This window comes from Anabrus simplex, chromosome 2 (genome assembly GCF_040414725.1).
Source record: "Anabrus simplex isolate iqAnaSimp1 chromosome 2, ASM4041472v1, whole genome shotgun sequence".
NCBI lineage: Eukaryota > Metazoa > Arthropoda > Insecta > Orthoptera > Tettigoniidae > Anabrus > Anabrus simplex.
The window spans coordinates 47,334,747-47,342,850 of NC_090266.1; positions in this window are offsets into that span (position 1 = coordinate 47,334,747).

The window sequence follows — 8,104 nt, forward strand, 5'->3', positions numbered from 1 at the left end:
GGAGGCTAGGGGTACTAGATCCATAATAGACTATATCTTAACTGACTTCGAATTCAGGAAATTGTTACGAATGTACGAGTTTTCTGGGGATTTTTCGATGATACAGACCATTATCTGATCTGTAGTGAACTAAGTATCTCTAGGCCTAGGGTAGAGAAAGTGAAATCTGTCTGTAAACGAATAAGGGTACAAAATCTCCAGGACGACGATATTAGACAGAAGTACATGGATGTGATTAGTGAGAAGTTTCGAACAGTAGACAATAAGCAGGTTCAGGATATAGAAAGTGAATTGGTGGCATACAGGGATGCTGTAATAGAAACAGCAAGGGAATGCCTAGGAACAACTGTATGTAAAGATGGGAAAAGGCGAACATCTTGGTGGAATGATGAAGTGAGAGCAGCTTGTAAACGTAAAAAGAAGGACTATCAGAAATGGCTCCAAACAAGGGCCGAGGCAGACAGGGATTTGTACATAAATGAAAGAAACAGAGCGAAACAAATAGTTGTTGAATCCAAAAAGAAGTCGTGGGAAGATTTTGGTAATAACCTGCAAACGCTAGGTCAAGCAGCAGGGAAACTTTTCTGGACAGTAATAAGGAATATTGGGAAGGGAGGGAAAAAGGAAATGAACAGTGTTTTGAGTAATTCAGGTGAACTCATAATAGATCCCAGGGAATCACTGGAGAGGTTGAGAGAATATTTTGAACATCATTTCAATGTAAAAGGAAATCATCCTTATGTTGCGAACAGCCAAACTCACGGGGAAGAGGAAAATGATGTTGGTGAAATTACGTTTGAGGAAGTGCAAAGGATGGTAAGTAAACTCCATTGTCATAAAGCAGCAGGAATAGATGAAATTAGACCTGAAATGGTGAAGTATAGTGGGAAGGCAGGGATGAAATGGCCTCATAGAGTAGTAACATTAGCAAGGAGTGTTGGTAAGGTACCTTCAGATTAGACAAAAGCAGTAATTGCACCTATCTACTGTATACGCAAGGGAACAGGAAGGATTGCAACAACTATTGAGGTATCTCATTGATTAGTATACCAGGCAAAGTATTCACTGGCATCTTGGAAGGGAGGGTGCGATCAGTCGTTGAGAGGAAGTTGGATGAAACCCAGTGTGGTTTCAGACCATAGAGAAGCTGTCAGGATCAGATTTTCAGTATGCGCCAGGTAATTGAAAAATGCTACGAGAGGAATAGGCAGTTGTGTTTATGCTTCGTAGATCTAGAGAAAGCATATGACAGGGTACCGAGGGAAAAGATGTTCGCTATACTGGGGGACTATGGAATTAAAGGTAGATTATTAAAATCAATCAAAGGCATTTTTGTTAACAATTGGGTTTCAGTGAGAATTAATGGTAGAATGAGTTCTTGGTTCAGGGTACTTAAAGGGGTTAGACAAGGCTGTAATCTTTCACCTTTGCTGTTCGTAGTTTAAATGGATCATCTGCTGAAAGGTATAAAATGGCAGGGTGGGTGGTTCAGTTAGTAGTGATGGGCAACGCTCTCGCTCGAGACTCTCGGGACTGACGTCGCAGATCTCGAGACCGATCCTCCTGTAGTGCAAGCTGTGCGACGAACCAGTAACTACGACTGTAAACTTGATAGTATATCCTCAGCAGTTATTGCGTGAAATAACGTTCTCATATTATGAACACGTGTGAGCCAATACATTTTGTCAATAGCCTGGAAAAGTACTGCATTTTCAACTTAGACACTCTTAATACCATTATCGAAAGTGAAAACCGAATGTCAGTATCTTAAACTGTTCACGGCTCATTTGAGGTGGACATCTTAGCTGAATAACCCTGCATAATTTGTGAATAGCTGTAGATAGGATGTACACCTATTTCGATACTAGAGGCGTGCTTTATTCGAACTTGAGACGGGGAAGATTTGCTTTTCTACATATGCAACCCCCATTACACATGAGTGGAAGGTGTAATCTAAAATGCCCGACTTTGCTCCAATTCTCTCAGTAGAGGTGATCGGCAACGCTCTCGAGACCGATTCTCGTGTGCTATGAGCTATACGACGCCCCAGTAACTACGAGTGTAAGCTTGATAGTTACGGTACATCAGCAGTTCTCATATGGAAACGTATGTGACGATAAATTTTGTCAAAAGCCTTGGAAAGCACTGCATGTTGAACTATGAGCTCCTTAATACCATTAACGAAAGTGAAGACAGAAAGCCAGTATCTTAAACTGTTCACGAGTTATTTCAGGTGGACTTCTTAGCTGAATAACCCATATAATTTGTTAATAACTGTTATTAGGATGTAAACCTACCTGGATGCCTCACAATCGTTGTCGGCAGGGTAGCTTCTTGTGATTCAGACCGGACTGGAGGTGTTATGTGACTATTCCCCCTTCATTTATATGATGTGTTTTAAGTGCCGGATCATCCCAGAAGTATTTCTGCCTACGTATTTTGCTTCGTTTGAATAAACAACACAGTGGGTTGTGCTATGCGGCATCTCTTCAAAATAACCGACATCCACGACTTACGTTGCATTTCGGACATCGTCTTCAAGTTGTCGCGTACAACTAGACACAATTACACATTGCACTGTCGTATACCGATACCTAATTATTATTATTATTATTAACAAATATATCGCGAATGGGAAATATCTCATTGGCAATGGTCACTTACAGTAGTGCAATAACAACCAGCATGCAAGTTTTCCTTCGTCAATAGGACCATACGAGATTGGAATAAATAACCTGTAGCAGTCTTTGATAGATTCTCTTCCGGTATCAAATCGTTTATGATGATGATGATGATCAGTGCTAGTGTAAAGTGAAAAATAAAATCTGTAAACGACGGACACTGAATTTGTGATTTTCTGCTGGGTTTAGAATTTTAAACTAGTAGTATTTCTTCTAATATTTTCTCTTCATGGAATTGCTTGTTGTGATCTTGTTGTAGTTGTTGGGTAGTTATGTTTTCACTTTAACATCACTTGTAGTGCTAAGCTAGTGGTAAATTCAACCTGTCCTATAGTATTGAAAGACATAGTGTTAAGTAATGGAAATACTTAAGTTGTGTGTGAATTTGTGTATAAAAATGCTGGATTTAGAAAGTACTAGTAGTATTTCTTACTTTCATTGTTGTCGTCGTTTTAGTTTTAGGGTAATGATGGTTAACTGCACGTTATTATTACTTGTAATGTTAAGCTAGTAGAAAACTCGACGTATAGTATTGTAAGCGATAGTGTTAAGCACTGGAAATACTGAATTTGTTTATGATGATGCTGGATTTAGAATGTAAAATTAGTAGTACTTCTTGAAATATTTCCTTTCCATGGAATTGCTTTTTGTACTGTTGTTGTTGTTGTGTAATTATGCTAACTTTACATATGACGCCAATAGAGTAGGAATTATTTCCTTCGTTACCAAAATATCGGTAAACACAAGCAGTGGTCATAATATAATATTGAATGTGGGGTCTGATAACGATGTATACCTACCTGTCGAAAGAATTGGAGCAAACTCAAGCATTTTAGATTACACATTCCACTCATGCCTAATGGTGGTTGCATATTCAGCAGGACGAATCTTGCCTCGTCTCAAGTTCGAATAATGCACGCCTCTAGTATCCAGGTATGTGTACCTACAGTAGCCGTCAGTCTCTGTACTTAGCCTATTCATTCGTGTACGTACCACTGCATAAAATGTCAGAATGTGTATCTTTTATTATTATGTTATACTGCGTCAAAATAGACCTCGCTAGAAATTAACGCCCTAGTTGCTTGTTGACACGTATTTACGAAAAATGGCTAAATGGTTAGCGTGCTGGCCTTTGGATAGGGGTCTCGGGTTCGATTCCCGGCAGGGTCGGTAATTTTAACCATAATCGGTTAATTCCCCTGGTACGGGGACTGGGTGTCTGTGTCGTCTTCATCAATATTTCATCCTAATCACGATGCGCAGGTCGCCTACGGGAGTCAAATCAAAAGACCTGCACCTGGCAAGCCGAAGTCCTCGGACACATCCCGGCACTAAAAGCCATACGCCATTTCATTTTACGGAATGGAGAAGGTGCGTGGTTTGCTATTCGCATACTCGGCGAAAACAACGCTCTCGAGATCTCTCGAAATTTCTCGCGAGAAATAGTGTCTGCGCTAGTCTCGGGAAATCTCGAGATCTCGTTTCAGACTGCCCATCACTAGTCGACAGGGTAGCTTCTTGTGATGCAGACCGGGCCGGGGGTGTTCTGTGACGATTGCTCTTCATTGATATTGTGCGCTTGTAAGTGCCGGATCATCCCAGAAGTATTCCTGCCGACGAATTTTACTTCCTTTGAACAAGCAACACAGCAGCCTGTGCTATGTGACATCTCTTCAAAATAACCGGCATCCACAACTTACGTTTCGGACATCGTCTTCAAGTTGTGGCGTACAACTAGTACAATTTCACATTGCACCGTCATATATCGAAGTACCTGATTATGAAGGGAATATTCTATAACACTGTAACGAATTATTTCCTTCGTCACCAAAATATTGGTAAACGCAAGCAGTGGTCATGTGTTATTGAATGTGGGGTCTGATAACGATGTACACCTATATGACGAAAGAACTGGAGCAAACTGAAGCACTTTAGATTACACATTCCACTCATGCGTAATGGTGGTTGCATATGCAACAAAGCGCATCTTGCCTCGTCTCGAGTTCGAATAATGCACGCCTCTAGTATCCAGGTACGTGTACGTACAGTAGCCGTCAGGTTCTGTACTTAAACCACTCATTCGTGTACCTACCAGTGCATACAATGCCAGAATACGTATCCTTTTTAATTATGTTATACTGCGTCAAAATAGACCTCGGTAAAAATTAACGCCCTAGTCGCTTGTTGACACGTATTTACGAAATGGAGAAGGCCCGTGGTTGACTATTCGCATACTCGGCACAAACAATATTCAGCTCGAACTACCTGTAGGCCACGACACACTGCTTGTCGCACAATGCGGGAACAACGCTGTCGAGATCTCTCGAAATTTTTCGTGAGAAATAGTGCCTGCGCTAGTCTCGAGAAATCTCGAGACCTAGTCTCAGACTGCCCATCACTATCAGTTAGGTGGAAATGTAGTAAGCAGTCTGGCCTATGCTGACGACTTGGTCTTAATGGCAGATTGTGCCGAAAGCCTGCAGTCTAATATCTTGGAACTTGAAAATAGGGGCACTGAGTATGGTATGAAAATTAGCCTCTCGAAGACTAAATTGATGTCAGTAGGTAAGAAATTCAACAGAATTGAATGTCAGATTGGTGATGAAAATGAAATGTCGGATGGCTTTTAGTGCCGGGATATTCCAGGACGGGTTCGGCTCGCCAGGTGCAGGTCTTTCTATTTGACTCCCGTAGGCGACCTGCGCGTCGTGATGAGGATGAAATGATGATGAAGACAACACGTACACCCAGCCCCCGTGCCATTGGAATTAACCAATTAAGGTTAAAATCACCGACCCGGCCGGGAATCGAACCCGGGACCCTCTGAACCGAAGGCCAGAACGCTGACCGTTCAGCCAACGAGTCGGACAGATTGGTGATACTAAGCTAGAACAGGTCGATAATTTCAAGTATTTAAGTATTTAGGTTGTGTGTTCTCCCAGGATGGTAATATAGTAAGTGAGATTGAATCAAGGTGTCGTAAAGCTAATGCAGTGAGCTCGCAGTTGCGATCAACAGTATTCTGTAAGAAGAAAGTCAGCTCCCGGACGAAACTGTCTTTACATCGGTCTGTTTTCAGACCAACTTTGGTTTACGGGAGCGAATGCTGGGTGGACTCAGGATATCTTATTCATAAGTTAGAAGTAACAGACATGAAAGTAGCAAGAATGATTGCTGGTACAAACAGGTGGGAACAATGGCAGGAGGGTACTCGGAATGATGAGATAAAGGCTATTTAGGAATGAACTCGATGGATGAAGCTCTACGCACAAACCGGCTTCGATGGTGGGTTCATGTGTGGCGAATGGAGGAGGATAGGTTACCTAGGAGAATAATGGACTCTGTTATGGAGGGTAAGAGAAATAGAGGTAGACCAAGACGACGATGGTTAGACTCAGTTTATAACGATTTAAATATAAGAGATATAGAACGAAATGAGGCCACAACACTATTTGCAAATCGAGGATTGTGGCGACGTTTAGTAAATTTACAGAGGCTTGCAGACTGAACGCTGAAAGGCATAACAGTCTATAATGATGATGTATGTATGTATTTATGTTCATATCTCAAATGCCAGGTAACATGAATGGTGTATTGAAATTAAAGAGCAGTAGCATACAAACATCATAAAAATAATCTGATGGAGACATTCAGTCTTCTCGCCCATTTCATTTGTTCTCTTTACCACTACGAGTGGGCCACGTCATGGTGTCATAAATTTCTCTTAATACCTGCACTGTGAGGTAAATATGGAAGAAAGCATTGCAAATCAGCACATTTGATGTCCAAGATAGGAAGACAGTTTGGATTAAGCCAATGTTTCTAGTGGTGCTGGGGTGATGCTCATAGATGCCATCCTGAATGTGTGCTGCAGCATTTCACCTAAGAATTCTCTAACTATGATCAACCTAGTGTGCTGATGAGATTATTGCCCCGTATTTCCCGGTCAAGCTCAGCCCAAGATGGACCGTTATTTTGCGAGCTGTTCTAATTTTGGAGGCATTTAAAGGACAAGGGCTGGCGACAATACAAGAAAAACAAAACATAGGCATGACGTTTATTGTAAGACATGCACAGTCTTACCTAGACAGTTAGCAGGAGTAGACGTGCTGAGTCGGGTGTGCTGGAACAGCGGGAGTGGAGTGCGAGTGGTGCGTGGAAGAAGGAAGACGGGAGTGAAGAGGAAGATGATTGGTGTCGAGCAATATCGGGCAGTTATCGGAAGTTGGCAGGGACGAGGGAATAAGGAAACAGCCAGGAGTGAAGGAGATAAAACAGAATCAAGATTGAAGGGTGAGATGATATTGGTGGCAACGGTGATTATGCTACTGCTAGTCATAGAGGGTGTGGAAGTAAACCCCGGACCGACTCCCAATGGCAACATGAGCTGGGAAGATTTGGAGGTAATAAGGAGGGTGGTTAGGGAGGTTGTGGAAGAAGTATGCCCATTTGAGCAAATTAAAAATATGATGAAGGAACAAGTGAAAGAATTTGAGAATATGAGGCGATGGATACAGGGAAAAACAGACGAAACAAGGACCAAAGTAGGAATCAACGAGAGAGAAATTGCGTCAATTAAGGAGAAAATAAGGGACATGGAGGAAGAGGTGGTGAAGATGAAGGATGAAATAGAAAGCAGCTGCTAAGAACGCAGGAAGAAATGCTTATTTGTATATGGAGTGCCGGATGAAAAAGGAGAGGAAAAAGTGCTGACAATCTACAAGGTTGTGGATCTCATCCAAAAAAGGATGAAAATTAACTTCAGTGAAGTTGATATAGACGGTGTAGAGAGGATAGGTAAAGCACGGGGCAACAGGCCGATAAAAGTGAAGTTGTTTTCCACCCTGATGGCGGAAATAGTGATAAGAGGCGCGGATAATCTACGAAGCAAAAAAATCTGGATTAAAAGAGACATGGGAAGAGAATGGATGAGGAATATAAATACCGTAAAAAACATTTAGGCCGGGCCAGACTTCAAGGGTTAAGAGCTTACATTAAGGGTCAACAACTAGTGGTAACCAATGGCGGTTGGACCAGGTTTCGGACAGTGACGAAACTACGGGATTTGGAAGATATGAAGAGAGAAGAAGAAATGGGGAAGAGAGTGGAAAAACGCAAGTTATGGACAGCAGTGTTTGAGAAGACGGACATGGTGATAAAGGAATAACTAAGGAAAACAGGAAGTTAAGCGAGGAAAGGCAGGGAGATGAGCATAGTGAAAGTGTGATCGTACATAGTGAAAAGGAAAGTGCAGTCGACAACGGGGCGAAAATGGGAAGGCTTAGGGATACAGCTATGGACATAGTCAGAGAAGAGGAAAGTCGGAGAGGTGAATACAGTGAAGGAAGGGATGTGTAGAGTGAAGAGGAAAGAGCAGCGGAAACCAGGCAGAGAATAGAACCGTATATGAGCAAAGGAAGAAG